This window comes from Triticum dicoccoides, chromosome 1A (assembly GCF_002162155.2).
Source record: "Triticum dicoccoides isolate Atlit2015 ecotype Zavitan chromosome 1A, WEW_v2.0, whole genome shotgun sequence".
NCBI lineage: Eukaryota > Viridiplantae > Streptophyta > Magnoliopsida > Poales > Poaceae > Triticum > Triticum dicoccoides.
In genome coordinates this window covers 588,388,994-588,407,397 of record NC_041380.1, presented here as the reverse complement: position 1 = coordinate 588,407,397, position 18,404 = coordinate 588,388,994, and positions in this window count along the sequence as shown.

The following is an 18,404-nucleotide window of genomic DNA, read 5'->3' as shown; positions in this document are numbered from 1 at the left end:
GGAGTCGGCAAAATATTCACCCAATAGCCGCAGAGTCCAGAAACACTAGATCCAATCTGAACACCATCACAGAGGGGTTCACCACTTCCATTAGTGCCTCTCCGATGATGCGCGAGTAGTTCTTTGTAGACCTTCGGGTCCGTAGTTAGTAGCTAGATGGATTCATCTCTCTCTCTTGATTCTCAATACAATGGTCTCTTGGAGATCCATATGATGTAACTCTTTAGCGATGTGTTTGTTGGGATCAATGAACTTTGAGTTTATGATCAGATCTATTTTTTATATCCATGAAAGTATTTGAGTTTCTCTGATCTCTTTTGTGCGTGATCTCTTATAGCCTCGTATTTCTTCTCTGATATTTGGGTTTTGTCTGGCCAACTCGATCTATTTATCTTGCAATGGGAAGAGGTGCCCGGTAGTGGGTTCGATCTTACGGTGCTTGATCCCAGTGACAGAAATGGAACCGACACGTATGTATTGTTGCCACTAAGGATAAAAAGACGAGATCTATATCTACCGCCATATAGATAAACGGATCTTGTCTACATCATGTCATCATTCTTATTATATTACTTTGTTTTTTCATGAACTTAATACACTAGATGCATGTTCGATAGCGGTCGATGTGTGGAGTAATGGTAGTAGATGCAGGCAGGAGTCAATCTACTAATATTGGACGTGATGCCTATGTAATTATCATTGCGGGGATATTGTCATAATTATTTGAAGTTCTATCAGTTGCCCAACAGTAATTTGTTTACCCACCGTTTGCTATTTTTCTTGAGAGAAGCCACTAGTGAAACCTACGGCCCCGGGTCTTATTTCTCATATATTTGCCTTTGCGATCTACTTTTTTCTTGCTTTTATTTTCAGATCTATTAAACCAAAAATACAAAAATACTTTGCTGCACTTTATTTTATTTGCGATCTATTTATCCAATCTATTACAATCTTTCTCCCGTTGATACGTCTCCAACGTATCTAGAATTTTTTATTGTTCCATGCTATTATATTGTCAACATTGGATGTTTTATATGCATTTATATGATATTTTATATGATTTTTGGGACTAACCTATTAACCTAGAGCCCAGTGCTAGTTTTTGTTTTTTCATTGTTTTTGAGTATCGCAGAAAAGGAAACCAAACGGAGTCCAATTGACCTGAAACTTCACGGAGATCATTTTTGGACCAAAAGAAGCCCACGGAGTACCGGAGGTGGGCCAGAAGAGTCCCGAGCCCACCACGAGGGTGGGGGGCGTGCCCTACCCCACTGGGCGCGCCCCCTGCCTCATAGCCGCCTCAGGAACCCTCTGACTTGTCCCCGACTCCAACACCTCTTATATAACCCAAAACTTCCAGAAAGAAACCTAGATCGGGAGTTCCGCCACCAGAAGCATCCATAGCCACCAAAAACCAATCTAGACCCGTTTCGGCACCCTGCCGGAGGGGGGAAACCCTCTCCGGTGGCCATCTTCATCATCCCGGCGCTCTCCATGACGAGGAGGGAGTAGTTCTCCCTCGGGGACGAGGGTATGTACTAGTAGCTATGTGTTTGATCTCTCTCTCTCTCTCGTGTTCTTGAGGTGGTATGATCTTGATGTATCACGAGCTTTGCTATTATAGTTGGATCTATGATGTTTCTCCCCTCTACTCTCTTTTGATAAATTGAGTTTTCCCTTTGAAGTTATCTTATCGGATTGAGTCTTTAAGGATTTGAGAACACTTGATGTATGTCTTGCATGTGCTTATCTATGGTGACAATGGGATATCACGTGATCCACTTGATGTATGTTTTGGTGATCAACTTGCGAGTTCCGTGACCTCGTGAACTTATGCATAGGGGTTGGCACACGTTTTCTTCTTGACTCTTCGGTAGAAACTATGGGGCACTCTTTGAAGTTCTTTGTGTTGGTTGAATAGATGAATCTGAGCTTGTGTGATGCATATCGTATAATCATACCCACGGATACTTGAGGTGACATTGGAGTATCTAGGTGACATTAGGGTTTTGGTTGATTTGTGTCTTAAGGTGTTATTCTAGTACGAACTCTTGAATAGATCGACCAGAAAGAATAACCTTGAGGTGGTTTTGTACCCTACCATAATCTCTTCATTTGTTCTCTGATATTAGTGACTTTGGAGTGACTCTTTGTTGCATGTTGAGGGATATTTATATGATCCAATTATGTTATTATTGTTGAGAGAACTTGCACTAGTGAAAGTATGAACCCTAGGGCTTGTTTCAACGCATTGCAATACCATTTGTGCTCACTTTTATCATTAGTTACCTTGCTGTTTTTATATTTTCAGATTACAAAAACTTATATCTACCATCCATATTGCACTTATATCACCTTCTCTTCGCCGAACTAGTGCACCTATACAATTTACCATTGTATTGGGTGTGTTGGGGACACAAGAGACTCTTTGTTGTTTGGTTGCAGTTGCTTGAGAGAGACCATCTTCATCCTGCGCCTCCCACGAATTGATAAACCTGAGGTCATCCACTTGAGGGAAATTTGCTACTGTCCTACAAACCTCTGCACTTGGAGGCCCAACAACGTCTACAAGAAGAACGTTGTGTAGTATACATCAATCTCTTTTCTGGTGCCATTGCTGGGGAGGTTAGCGCTTGAAGGTATATCTTTAGATCTTGCAATCAAATATTTTTGTTTCTTGTTTTAGAAGTAGTTTAGTTTATAAAAGAAAACTACAAAAAAATGGAATTGAGTTTGCCTCATACGCTTCATCTTTTTAATATCTTTCGTGAGAATGATGGAAAGGAAAATTGTGCTCAAGTGCTAGAAGAAGAAGTCTATAAAATGTTTGGCACTAAATCTTTGAATGATGAGCATGATTGCAATGTTGTTAGTATGAACTCCTTGAATATCCATAGTACTAATGATGATTGCACTAGTCATGATGAAAATGTCTCTTATAAGCATGTCAACTTTTGTGGAATATATAGAGCCTGCAAGTACACACCAATTAGGGAAAATAGATTTTGCAAGGGGCATAAGTATTTGGAAACTAAATGGTTGCAAGAGAGGCTAGATGTTTGTGCTGAAAATTTAAAATTTCTTCAGCATACTTGTGAACTTTGCAATGAACATGGTCATTTGAATCTCAAATGAAAATTGTTTCATGATCGTATCGTGTCCAAAAATTGTGATGATTTGATTTCCCTTGCACATCATAATGAACTTAGTTTGCTTTTGGGTTATGAAGAAATGAAACGTATAACTAAACAAATTCCATAATATAGCCTTGAGAAATTCCTCGATATTGATCTAGAAGAAATATTTATGTATTGTGCGGTGAATTGCATTGAAAATCCTTATATTGCCAATTATATAAAGAAAACAAAACAAATAGAGGATGAAGAGAATACTAATGAAAGGGAAGAGGCTTCCCAATATCCTCCTATTATTTATTATGATGAGTCAGGTAACGAGGAGGAGCCTTCTATTCAACCAATCTCATTAATAAGGAGCTTTGAAAAGAGGATTAAACCCACACATGATGTGAAGAAGAAAAAGAAAAGACAGAGAAGCAAAGGTAAAAATGTATCCCTCCCAAATTATTTTGCTCCTATTACTCATTGTCATGATGATAATTGTTATACTATTGGTGCTATTCATACTATTAATGATGAGAGTGATTATGCTTATGATATGAAAAGGCCCAAGCTTGGGGATGCTATGTTTGATGGGAATGACATGTTTGAGAATATATTTGCTGCAATTAATGTTTGTCACAAGCTTGGGGATGCTATGTTTAATAAAGATGATATTTCTAGCCTCCCAAGTTTTGATGAGCAAATTATTATGATGATAGCATGCCTCCTATGTATGATGGTTATATTGATGAAAGTGGGTTTGGAAGAGTGTCAACTTTAGGAAGTAATGATCCCACTATTTTGGAGGATGTTGAATCTTATTTTGACAATTATGAAAGTGGATTTGGATAGGTCATGGCTTTATTTAGTAATGATTCCACTATCTTGGAAGAGGTTTCAATCGATTATGATGAGAACAAAGTTGCTACTTATGATAATTATTGTGATGATACGTATATAAAAAGTAGTGATGATTATATTAAAACTTGTCATGATTATGATTACCCTTTTTCTGAACATTACTCTTTTAATGTGGAAACAATTTATAGTATTCGAGTCTCTTATGGTACTCCCACTATTTCGAATGAGAAGAATTTTGCTTGTGTGGAGAGTAATAAAATTTCTATGCTTGTAGATCATGAAAAGAATGCTTTATGTGATGGTTATATTGTTGAATTCATTCATGATGCTACTGAAATTTATTATGAGGGAGGAATATATGCTTGTAGGAGTTGCAATAATATCAAGTTTCCTCTCTATGTGCTTAAAGTTTTGAAGTTATGCTTGTTTTACCTTCCTATGCAAGTTGATTCTTGTTCCCACAAGTCGTTTGCTCACAAAATCCCTATGCATACAAAGTGGGTTATACTTAAATGTGCTAGTCATATTCTTCATGATGCTCTCTTTATTTTACAATTCTTATGTTTTATGTGAGCATCATTGAAATCATCATGCCTAGCTAGGGGCGTTAAACGATAGCGCTTGTTGGGAGGCAACCCAATTTTATTTTTATTACTTGCTTTTTTATCCTGTTTAGTAATAAATAATTTATCTAGCCTCTGTTTTGGTTGTGTTTTTTGTGTTTAATTAGTGTTAGTGCCAAGTAGAACCGTTGGGAAGACTTGGGGAAAGTCTTTTTGATCTTGCTGTAAAAAACAAAAACTTTAGTGCTCACGAGAATTTTTGCCATTTTTTATTGGAGAGTTATATTTAGTTAATTATTTTTTCAGATGATTAATAGATAAATTCCTCACGTCAAGCAATTTATTTTAGAATTTTTCGGGTTCCAGAAGTGGTCGAAACCTATGAATTACTACAGACTGTTCTGTTTTTGACAGATTCTGTTTTTCACGTGTTGTTTGCTTACTTTGATGAATCTATGGCTAGTAATAGAGTTTATGAACCATAGAAAAGTTGGAATACAGTAGTTTTAACACCAATATAAATCAATAATGATTTCATTACAGTACCTTGAAGTGGTGGTTTGTTTTCTTTTACTAACGGAGCTCACGAAGATTTTCTTTTACGTTTTGTGTTGTGAAGTTTTCAAGTTTTGGGTAAGGATATGATGGATTATGGAACAAGGAGTGGAAAGAGACAAAGCTTGGGGATGCCCAAGGCAGCCCAAGGTAAAATCCAAGGAGACCAAAAAGCCTAAGCTTGGGGATGCCCCGGAAGGCATCCCCTCTTTCGTCTTCATCTATCAGTAACTTTACTTGGAGCTATATTTTTATTCGCCACATGATATGTGTTTTGCTTGGAGCGTCTTATATGATTTGATTCTTTGATTTTTAGTTTACCACAATCATCCTTGCTGTACACACCTTTTGGGAGAGACACATTGAATTGGAATTTATTAGAATACTCTATGTGCTTCACTTATATCTTTTGAGCTATATAGTTTTTGCTCTAGTGCTTCGCTTATATCTTTTAGAGCACGGTGGTGGTTTTGTTTTATAGAAATAATTGATATCTCATGCTTCACTTATATAATTTTGAGAGTCTTTCAGAACAGCATGGTAATTCACTTTGGTTATAAATTTTAAATGCTAAGAGAAGTTGGATGCTCGATAGATGGTTTTGAGATATAAAGGTGGTAATATTAGAAGTGAGCTAGTTGAGTAATTGTGAAATTGATGAATACTTGTGTTGAAGTTGGCAAGTCCCGTAGCATGCACGTATGGTGAACGTTACGTGACAAATTTGAAGCATGGGGTGTTCTTTGATTGCTTTCCTTATGAGTGGCGGTCGGGGACGAGCGATGGTCTTTTCCTACCAATCTATCCCCCTAGGAGCATGCGCGTAGTGCTTGGTTTTTATGACTTGTAGATTTTTGCAATAAGTATGTGAGTTCTTTATGACTAATGTTGAGTCCATGGATTATACACACTCTCACCCTTCCACCATTGCTAGCCTCTTCGGTACCGTGCATTGCCCTTTCTCACCTTGAGAGTTGGTGCAAACTCCGCCGGTGCATCCAAACCCCGTGATATGATATGCTCTATCACACATAAGCCTCCTTATATCTTCCTCAAAACAGCCACCATAGCTACCTATTATGGCATTTCCATAGCCATTCCGAGATATATTTCCATGCAACTTTCCACCGTTTCATTTATTATGACACGCATCATCATTGTCATATTACTTTGCATGATCATGTAGTTGACATCGTCTTTGTGGCAAAGCCACCATTCATAATTTTTCATACATGTCACTCTTGATTCATCGCAATCCCGGTATACCGCCGGAGGCAATCACATAGAGTCATATTTTGTTCTAAGTATCGAGTTGTAATTCTTGAGTTATAAGAAAATAAAAGTGTGATGACCATTATTAGAGCATTGTCCCATGTGAGGAAAGGATGATGGAGACTATGATTTCCCCACAAGTCGGGATGAGACTCTGGACGAAAAATTTAAAAAAAAAGAAAAGAGGCCAAAAGAAAAAAAAAGGGAAAGAAGGCCCAAATAAAAAAAATAAAAAATGAGAGAAAAAGAGAGAAGGGACAATGTTACTATCCTTTTTCCACACTTGTGCTTCAAAGTAGCACCATGATCTTCATGATAGAGAGTCTCTTATTTTGTCACTTTCATTAATTACAGGCTTCCTCAAATGCCCTAGGTCTTCGTGAGCAAGCGAGTTGGATGCACACCAACTTAGTTTCATTGATGAGCTTTCATATATTTATAGGTTTAGTGCATCCGTTGCATGGCAATCCCTACTCCTTGCATTGACATCAATCGGTGGGCATCTCCATAGCCCATTGATTAGCCGCGTCAATGTGAGACTTTCTACCTTTTTGTCTTCTCACACAACCTCAATCATCATATTCTATTCCACCGATAGTGCTATGTCCATGGCTCACGCTCATATATTGCGTAAAAGTTGAAAGAGTTTGAAAAGGCTAAGTATGACACAATTGCTTGGCTTGTCATCGGGGTTGTGGATGATGAGAGCATTTTGTGTGACGAAAATGAAGCATGGCCAAACTATATGACTTTGTAGGGATAAGTTTTCTTTGGCTATGGTATTTCGATAAGACATAATTGCTTGATTAGCATACTTGGAGTATTAGTATTTTTATGTCAACAATAAACTTTTATCTTGAATCTTTCGGATCTGAACATTCATGCCACAATAGAGAAAAAATACATTGAAGAATATTCTAGAAAGCATTCCACATCAAAAATTCTGTTTTTACCATTTACCTACTCGAGGACGAACAGGAATTAAGCTTGGGGATGCTTGATACGTCTCCAACGTATCTATAATTTTTGATTGTTCCATGCTATTATATTATCAACCTTGGATGTTTTATATGCATTTATATGCATTTATATGCTATTTTATATGATTTTTGGGACTAACCTATTAACCTAGAGCCCAATGCCAGTTTCTGTTTTTTCGTTGTTTTCGAGTATCGCAGAAAAGGAAAACCAAACGGAGTCCAATTGACCTGAAACTTCACGGAGATCATTTTTGGACCAGAAGAAGCCCATAGAGTACCGGAGGTGGGCCAGAAGAGTCCCAAGGCCACCACGAGGGTGGGGGCACGCCCTACCCCCCTGGGCGCGCCCCCTACCTCGTGGCCGCCTCGGGAACCCCCCTGACTTGTCCCTGATTTCAACACCTCTTATATAACCCAAAACTTCCAGAAAGAAACCTAGATCGGGAGTTCCGCCGCCAGAAGCCCCCGTAGCCACCGAAAACCGATCTAGACCCGTTCTGGCACCCTGCTGGAGGGGGGAATCCCTCTCCGGTGGCCATCTTCATCATCCCGGCGCTCTCCATGACGAGGAGGGAGTAGTTCTCCCTCGGGGCTGAGGGTATGTACCAGTAGCTATGTGTTTGATCTCTCTCTCTCTCTCTCTCTCTCTCTCTCTCTCTCTCTCGTGTTCTTGAGGTGGTGTGATCTTGATGTATGGCAAGCTTTGCTATTATAGTTAGATCCTAGGATGTTTCTCCCCCTCTACTCTCTTGTGATGAATTGAGTTTTCCCTTTGAAGTTATCTTATCGGATTGCGTCTTTAAGGATTTGAGAACACTTGATGTATGTCTTGCATGTGCTTATCTGTGGTGACATTGTGATATCACATGATCCACTTGATGTATGATTTGGTGATCAACTTGCGAGTTCCGTGACCTCGTGAACTTATGCATAGGGGTTGGCACACGTTTTCGTCTTGACTCTCCGGTAGAAACTTTGGGGCACTCTTTGAAGTTCTTTGTGTTGGTTGAATAGATGAATCTGAGATTGTCTGATGCATATCATATAATCATACCCACGGATACTTGAGTGACATTGGAGTATCGAGATGACATTAGGGTTTTGGTTGATTTGTGTCTTAAGGTGTTATTCTAGTACGAACTCTTGAATAGATCGATCAGAAAGAATAACTTTGAGGTGGTTTCGTACCCTACCATAATCTCTTCGTTTGTTCTCTGCTATTAGTGACTTTGGAGTGACTCTTTGTTGCATGTTGAGGGATAGTTATATGGTCTAATTATGTTATTATTGTTGAGAGAACTTGCACTAGTGAAAGTATGAACCATAGGCCTTGTTTCAACGCATTTGCAATACCATTTGTGCTCACTTTTATCATTAGTTACCTTGCTGTTTTTATATTTTCAGATTTCAAAAACTTATATCTACCATCCATATTGCACTTGTATCACCATCTCTTCGCCGAACTAGTGCACCTATACAATTTACCATTGTATTGGGTGTGTTGGGGACACAAGAGACTCTTTGTTATCTGGTTGCAGGGTTGCTTAAGAGAGACCATCTTCATCCTACGCCTCCCATGGATTGATAAACCTTAGGTCATCCACTTGAGGGGAATTTGCTACTGTCCTACAAATATCTGCACTTGGAGGCCCAACAACGTCTACAAGAAGAAGGTTGTGTAGTAGACATCACCCGTCAACTTGCCAATTTCTGGCGCCGTTACCCGAAAGGGATTGACAACCCCTTTAACACGTCGGGTTGCGAGGTGTTGTTATTTGTGTGCAGGTGCTGCTTACGTTGTGTTGTTCTGCTACTAGTTCAATACCTTGGTTTCATAACTGAGGGAAATACTCTACCGTCGCTGTGCTACATCATACCTCCCTCTCCAGGGAAATACCGACGTAGTTCCAGCTACCATCAAGGAGAATTTCTGGCACCATTGCCGAGCAGGATCAAGTCAAGATAGTCTCCCGTCAACATGCCTTCTGGCGCCGTTGCCGGGGAGGATCTTCAACATAAAAAGGGTCCTAATCAAAAATCTCATCTCCTCGCAATTTACATTATTTGCCATTTGCCTCTCGTTTTCCTCTCCCCCACTTCACAAAAAATTGTCGTTTTATTTGCCTCTCTTTTTTCATTCACTGTTTTCTTGCCGGACCTATTTTTGAGTGCAATCTTGTTGTGTGGTCATCATGACTCAAGAGAACAACAAGTTATGTGATTTCTCAAATACCAATAAGAATGATTTTATTGGCACTCCGCTTGCTCCTCCCGCCACTAGTGCAGAGACTTGTGATATTAATACTGCTTTGCTGAATCTTGTTACGAAAGACCAATTTTCTAGTACTCCTAATGAGGATGCTGCGTCCCATCTTAATACGTTCGTGGAATTATGCGATATGCAAAAGAAAAAAGATGTGGACAATGATGTGGTCAAGATGAAATAATTTTTGTTTTTTTGCATGATTCTGCAAATTTTTGGTTCTCTTCTTTGCCTCGCAATAGTATCGATTCTGTGAAAATCTTGTTGAAAAAATTGATGAAAGTGGGCTTGGAGAGGTCAAAACTTTAGCTAGTGATGCACCCACTATTTTGGATTACAAAGACTTTAATTATGATAGTTGCTCTTTGATTGATTGTATTTCTTTGTTGCAATCCATGATAAATTCACCCCATGCTTATGAACAAAATAAAGCTTTTACTAAACATATTGTTGATGCTATGATGAAAGCTTTTGAAGAAAAATTGGAATTAGAAGTTTCAATTCCTAGAAAATTGTTTGATGAGTGGGAACCTACTATCAAAGTCAAGATTAAAAATTATGAATGTTTTGCTTTGTGTGACTTGGGTGCTAGTGTTTCCACAATTCCGAAATCTTTATGTGATGTGCTTGGTCTTACCAATCTTGAAGAATGTTCCTTGAGTTTGCACTTGGCGGATTCTACTATTAAAAAGCCTATGGGAATAATTAATGATGTTCTTATTCTTGCAAATAGGAATTATGTGCCCATACATTTTATTGTTCTAGATATTGATTGCAATCCGTCTTGTCCTATTATTCTTGGTAGACCGTTTTTACGCACTATCGGTGCCATGACTGATATGAAAGAAGGCAATATTAAGTTACAATTTCCTTCGAGGAAGGATATGGAACACTTTCCTAGAACTATAATTTAGCCACCTTATGAATCAATCATGAGGGCATCTTATGGATCAAGAATCAAAGATGACAAAACTTAGATCCTTGCTTTATGCCTAGCTAAGGGTGTAAAACTATAGCGCTTGTTGGGAGGCAACCCAATGAATAAAATTTATTTTTGCTTTTTGCTTTCTGTTCTTGAGTGTTAGCACAATTATGATACTATTTATGATTGTGTTTTTTATGTTTTAATTAGTGTTTGTGCCAAGTAAAGCCTTTAGGATCTTCTTGGGCAATAGTTGTTTGATCTTGCTGAAAAAAACAGAAAGTTTACGCTCACGAAATCAATTTTAATTTTACCAGAGAGCGATAAAATACCCATTCCAATTGCAGTAGATCAATATACAAATTTCTCAGGTTGTCCTAACTTTTCAGAGTTTTTGGAGTTACAGAAGTATTCGAAATAGTCAGATTGCTACAGACTGTTCTGTTTTGACATATTCTGTTTTCTTTGTGTTGTGTGCTTATTTTGATGGCTCTATGGTTTTCTTTGATGAGTTTTTGCCATAGAAAAGTTGGAATACAGTAGATATAATACAAAAACAAAATATGAATTGGTTTGATACATTACTTATAGTAGTAATTTATTATTAGTATACTAACGGATCTCATGAAGGTTTTGTTGAGTTTTGTGTGATTGAAGTTTTCAAGTTTTGGTTCATCTTATGATGGATGAAGGAAGGATGGAAGAGCCTAAGCTTGGGGATGCCCCGGCATCCCAAGCTATTATCCAAAAATGAGCAACCAACTAAGCTTGGGGATGCCCACGAGTGGCATCCCCACTTTGTTCCAACGATCATCGGTATTTTACTTGAAACTATATTTTTATTCGTCACATGATATGTGTTTTCCTTGGAGCGTCTTGTATGATATGAGTCATTTCTTGTTTTATTTTGTGTTTTAAGTCATAAATCCTTGCTAGACACACCTATTTGAGAGAGCCAAAATTATGTCATGACTTGTTAGAATTGCTCTCTATGCTTCACTTAAATTTTTTGTGAGCTAGGACTTGCTCTAGTGCTTCACTTATATCTTTTTTAGCATGGTGTGCTTTGTTATTTTTGAAGAAATGATCTCTTGCTTCACTTAGATTTATTTGAGAGTTAGTAAAATTTTGAAGAAATTCTCTCTTGCTTCACTTAAATTATTTTGAGAGAAAGAAAAATTGTTATGCTCATGATCTTCACTTATATTTGGTTGAGCTTATGAAAAGCAACTCATGAAAATTAGTCCCATAGTGATAGATATCCAAGAAGGATAAAATAAAGAAAATGTCGTGAAGATCATTGGACAAAATAAACTTGATTCTTAGTAACAGTTTTGAGATATGATGATGTGATATGTGAGTTATATTGATGAGTAACTGTGCTTTAGTAGGAATATTGGTGTTAAGGTCTGTGATTCCCTAAGCAAGTACGAAAGTTAATAATCATGCAATGAAAATTATATCCTACTTGTGGTGCATAATTCAGTGTTAATTATGTTTAATGCTTGCTTATGAGATTATTCATTTCTTGGTTGGTCGCTTCCCAATCTTTTGCTAGCCTTAATTTTGCACTACGTATGACCTCTACTTGTGCATCCAAAATCCTTTAAACCAGTTTTGCCACATGAGTCCACTATATCTACCTATATGCGGTATTCTTTTGCCGTTCTAAGCAAATTTGCATTTGCCATCTCTAATTTTCAAAATAAACTTCTCTTTTGTGTGTTTGTTTCGCTCGTGAAGCGGTGAGGGGTGGCTAATATTTTCCATGCTAGATGTGTTATTCTCAAGATGAGTGTTTATTCACTTGACATTGCACGAGAGTAAGGAAAAGGTATTAGGGATGCCCAGTCCTGAAATGCAAAAACAAAAATGAATTTACTTTATGTTGTCAAATAATAAATTCCTTGGAAAGTGTTGGTATGGAGGACACCTGTGGATACGGCTAGCCATGGAAAGTGAAAGTTATGGTGGAAAAAGGAATAAACTTTATTTTCTGTTTGGGAACCGCCTATGGCATATCTAGCATGGAAAGTGTTCGGAACTCTAAGTCATTTTCGTTGGTGGGATGGATACACCTCCCAAAATGTTTTTATCTCAAATTTTTCGCTTCGAGCTCTGGCACCTCTACAAATCCCTACTTCCCTCTACGAAGGGCCTTTCTTTTACATTATGCAATTTTTATTTTGAAATTTGAGTCTCCATCTTCTCTTATAAAAGGCACCAACTAGGAGGCAATATGATCGTGCTCAAGTATTGGCGTAGTTAATATTCGAGTGTGTTTCATGAATGGATCAATGTTTGAGCATGATGGGCTAGGGATAACTTATTTTAGCATTGATATTTTGAAAGACATGGTTGCTTGTTGATATGCTTGAGTATCTAAATTATTATGTCAAAAATAGACTATTGCTTTGAATCACATAAAAGTCCAAATGTCCATGCTATAAAGAAAAGAATATGATATGACTTGATGCACAACACTCCACATCAAAAATTCTGTTTTTATCACTTACCTACTCGAGGACGAGTGGGAGTTAAGCTTGGGGATGCTGATACATCTCCAACGTATCCATAATTTTTGATTGTTCCATGCTGTTTTATTATCAATCTTGGATGATAGTCATTTTATATCATTTTTGGTACTAACCTATTGACATAGTGCCCAGTGCCAGTTCCTGTTTTTCCATCGCAGGAAATCAATATCAAACAGAGTCCAAATGACACGAAACTTTACGATGATTTTTATGGGCCAAAAGGAAGCAGATGGGCCCTGGTTACACCTGGGGGGTACCCTGAGGGGGCACAACCCACCAGGGAGTGCCAGGAGGCCCTGGCGCGCCCCGATGGGTTGTGCCCACCTCGGGTGCCCCCGGACCGCCTCTTTGCTATATAAATACCCAAATATTCCCAAAACCCTAGGGGAGTCAACGAAATATTCATCTAGCCACCACAGAGTCCAGAAACACCAGACCCAATCTAGACACCATCGCGGAGGGGTTCACCACTTCCATTGGTGCCTCTCCGATGATGCGTGAGTAGTTCTCTGTAGGCCTTCGGGTCCATAGTTAGTAGCTAGATGGATTCATCTCTCTCTCTCTTGATTCTCAATACAATGGCCTCTTGGAGATCATATGATGTAACTCTTTTGTGGTGTGTTTGTTGGGATCGATGAACTTCGAGTTTATGATCAGATCTATGTTTTTATATCCATGAAAGTATTTGAGTTTCTTTGATCTCTTTTATGCGTGATCTCTTATAGCCTCGTATTTCTTCTCCGATATTTGGGTTTTGTATGGCCAACTCGATCTATTTATCTTGCAATGGGAAGAGGTGCCCGGTAGTGGGTTCGATCTTACAGTGCTTGATCCCAGTGACAGAAAGGGAACTGACACGTATGTATCATTGCCACTAAGGATAAAAAGACGAGATCTATATATACCGCCATATAGATAAATGGATCTTGTCTACATCATGTCATCATTCTTATATTATTACTCCGTTTTCCATGAACTTAATACACTAGATGCATGCTAGATAGCGGTCGATGTGTGGAGTAATAGTAGTAGATGCAGGCAGGAGTCGGTCTACTAATCTTGGACGTGATGCCTATGTAATGATCATTGCCTGGATATCACCATAATTATTTGAAGTTCTATCAATTTCCCAACAGTAATTTGTTTACCCACCGTTTGCTATTTTTCTTGAGAGAAGCCACTAGTGAAACCTACGGCCCCCGGGTCTTATTTCTCATATATTTGCCTTTGCGATCTACTTTTTCCTTGCTTTTATTTTCAGATCTATTAAACAAAAAATACAAAATACTTTGCTGCACTTTATTTTATTTGCGATCTATTTATCCAATCTATTACAACCTTTCTCCCGTCAACTTGCCAATTTCTGGCGCCGTTACCCGAAAGGGATTGACAATCCCTTTAAGACGTCGGGTTGCGATGTGTTGTTATTTGTGTGCAGGTGCTGCTTACGTTGTGTTGCTTGGTTCTCCTACTGGTTCGATACCTTGGTTTCATAAATGAGGGAAATACTCTACCGTCGCTGTGCTACATCATCCCTCCCTCTGCGGGGGAATACCGACGTAGTTCTAGCTGCCATCAGTGAGCATGTTGATTGCATATTTTTCCCATTCAAGGACATCCATTTGTTGCTTTGATTGTTTAGCTCTTCTTCTTTTGCCAAATGGATGGACAAGAATGCCTAAGAACTTCCTCTAGCTATCTATGCTTTTCTCGTCTCAAACTCTATTCATGCTACATCACAAAGTTTGATGAAGTCAAATTCGAACCCTCTGGGTGAGGAGGACTCGGAGTCACCGATTCGTCATAGACTTAAACTTCCAAAACCTCTCTGTGCATTTCGGTCTAACCGATCCATCCTTTTCGGTCATACCGGGTTCACTGAGTTGATCTAGGTTTTCAATCTCGGTGCAACTGATTAGAACCGTTCGGTCACACCGAGTTGCGGTAACCGCTTGCGGTTCTGCATCTCGGTGCCACCGAGTTGTTCCACTCGGTCACACCAACAGGGTCAGGATATATATACCGACGGGTCAAATTTTGGAAATTTCTCTGAAACCTTTTCACCCGCGCGTGTCCTGCTCTGCCGACTCGAGTCTCCGGATCATCCTCTCGTTGCCAGCAACCTCCCGCCATTGGTCTCCGTCGCCATCAATGGAAATCTTCACCGCTGTTGCCGCCGTAGCAAGCTCATCGCCGAGTTAGGGTATGAGTTCGAACCTTTGTGCAATCCTTACCTCCGATTCTTAGCACAAAGTCAATGCCCTGATTCTTACCACGTATGAGATCATCCTATCCAGAAAAAACTTCCTTTAGATCAGTTTCGATTCGAAAATTTAGGGTTAGGTTTCCACCAAACTCATCTCAGACCGACCGAGTTGTAGAAATCGGTCTCACCGATTTGGCTTAGGCCATTACACTTGTAACTTTCGGTCTGACCGAAACTTGCAAATCGGTGTAACCGAGTTCAACTCTCAGTGAAACCCTAACAATCTCGGAGTCACCGAACCGTGTGTCAGTCTGACCGATTTCACTAGTTTAGACTCCAAAGTTGCTTTGGTGTCACCGAGTTTAACAAATCGGTAGCTCCGAAATGCTTTCTTTGGAAAACTAAAACTAAGTTTTTGACTCAATTATTTTGCAAAATCTTTGCACTTTGTGATACTCATCCACTCTATCTCATCTATAACTATTCACAGGGTCAGCTTTCAGTTTGCAGTGTCAGACATGTCAGATCAGAGTGATAGCCAGAACAATTCTGAGGAGCAGGTAAATCTGAGTGAGGGCACGAGTCCCTCTGGCAGTTATGATGATGGCAACAGAAGTACTCCTAGCAACCTACATAAGGCTGCAACTAGGCACAGGAGAAAGAGAAATTCCGATTCATGTGATGAAGACTATGTTGCTGCTGAGGAGGAGGTCAGCTCCAAGAAGAAGGTTGTAAAGAAGGAATTTGGCACAACTGCTTCAACAAAGCCTGGTATGCACAAGAAGGCTCCTTCCAAGAGAGTGCCCACTTCAAAGGCCAGAGCCTCAACTCTTGAAACCTCCAAATCAACTGAAGGAGAGGCTGTTGGTGAGGGAAAGAAGAGGAAGGAAAGGGTCAAGAAGACCATGGCCAAAGTTATTGGCAAGCCCTCAATGATGATCCAATCAGATGAGGAAAAAGAGGATGCTACACCAGCACCCAAAGCACAAAAGCTGATGGGGGATGCCATCAAGTCTGGGGCTGCTCCTTCAAAGCCCAAGACTGCCCCCAAAGTTACTGCTCCAGCCCCCAAGACTGCACCAAAGAGAAGCACAAGAAATATACCAGCTGATGAGAAGAACAAGGCCCCAGTGCCTAAAATAGAAGAAGAATAAGATGAAGCCCAAGTGCTCAAGAAGCTAAAGCCAAAGATCCCTGACCATGATGACAATCATCCAGTGGCTGAGAATATGAAAGTCAGAAAGGATGCAGGTCTCAGATTGTGGAGACAATCAGACCCTTATGCTGTGAGGAGAACGACTGTTGTGGACTATAGATTTCACACCAAGGAGCAACAAGACTTCTATGAGACAATTCTTTTGGATAAGAAGCCCATAGTGTGTGACATGAAGTGGGTAGACTGGAAATACATCGACAACAATGAAGACCACTTCCCAGGAGTGCATGAAAGTTTCAGACTCAATGGAGTAGACACTTTTGTGGTTCAGAAATTGACCAAGTGGAATGATGAGCTCATTATGCAATTCTATTCTACAACTCATTTCTATCCAGATGGAAGGATTGTATGGATGTCTGAAGGTACAAGGTACTAATCAACAGTTGCTGAGTGGGCCAAGCTGATTAATGCCCATGCAGAGCTTCAGGATGACATAGATGTCTATGCCAAGAGAAAGAAAGATCACAACTCCATGGCTAACATGTACAAGGAAATACCCGACAAGGCCTTGGAGACTCAGAAGCTAGTCTCTGTATATTATCTGTTGTCTGGACTGGCCACTATTAACAACATCTTGAGGCACACCTTGTTGCCCAAATCAGGAGATCACATGATGATCAGAGGCCACTCCATCAATTTGCTTCAGTTGTTTGATGTGCCCCAGAAGTTTAAGGTAGTGAGTTTGATTGTTGAGACAATCAAGAGGACAGCTGCAGACCAGAAGAGATCATGTGGGTATGCTCCACACATCCAGATGCTCATCAACTCCAAGATGGGCACAGACACATACTTGTTGGATAAAGAACACCTTCTCTTGATGCCTGAATTTGAGGATAATACAATTGTCATGGATGCTGAAGATCCTACATTAGTAGAGGCTCAAGAGAAGAGGGAGAAAGCAAAAGTTGAGAAGGCAGCCAAGATGCCAAGTGCTGAAGAGGCTTCACAAGTTTTCCTCAAGTCAAAGAAAGATCAATTTGGATATCTTATTCAAGCCACTTTGAGGATTGAGAAAGGGTTGGCCACCCTGACTCAGAATCAAGAGAGTCTTGAGGGATCATTGAGACAAAGTTCTATGATCTTGACTTGAAGGTGACATAAATGCAAACAACTGTTGAGCAGCTCTAGGAAGAAGCTGAAGAGAGGAAAGGGAAAGCTACCACTGACGCTTTTCAGAGAGTGCTATACATATAGGTGGCCGCGTGGATGATGAAGATGGCGACCGATGATGATTTCCCCCTCCGGCGAAGTGCTGGAATGGGGTCTAGATTGGTTTTTCGTGGCTACACAGGCTTGCAATGGCAGAACTTCTGATCTATCGACTCCCCTTGGGTTTTTGGAATATTTGGGAATTTATATGATGAAGAGGCGGTGCGGGAGGCCACCGAGGTGGGCACAACCCACCATGGCGTGCCTAGGCCCACAGGAGCACCCAGGTTGGTTGTGCCCCCCTCAGGGCACCCCTCTGGTACTTGTTTGGCCCAAGTTGTGTCTTCTGGTCCATAAAAATTCTCCAAATTTTTTTGCTTCGACTCCATTTGGCATTGATTTTCTGCGATGTAAAAAACAAGCAACAAATAACAACCGGCACTAGGCACCATGTCAATAGGTTAGTCCCCAAAAAGATATAAAGCTGCTATAAAATGATTGTAAAACATTCAAGAATGATAATATAATAGCATGAATACTTCATAAATTATAGATATGTTGGAGACGTATCAAGCTACTTGTACAAACCTTCAGCACCAAGGGTGGACTATTGCCTCCTCATCATGATGGCCGCGGCCGCCAGAATGATGAAAATGGCCTCCGATGATGATTTCCCCCTTCGGCAGAGTGTCGGAACAGGGTCCAGTTTGCCTTTTTGTGGCTACAGAGACTTGTGACGGCGGAACTTCTGATTTAGGGTT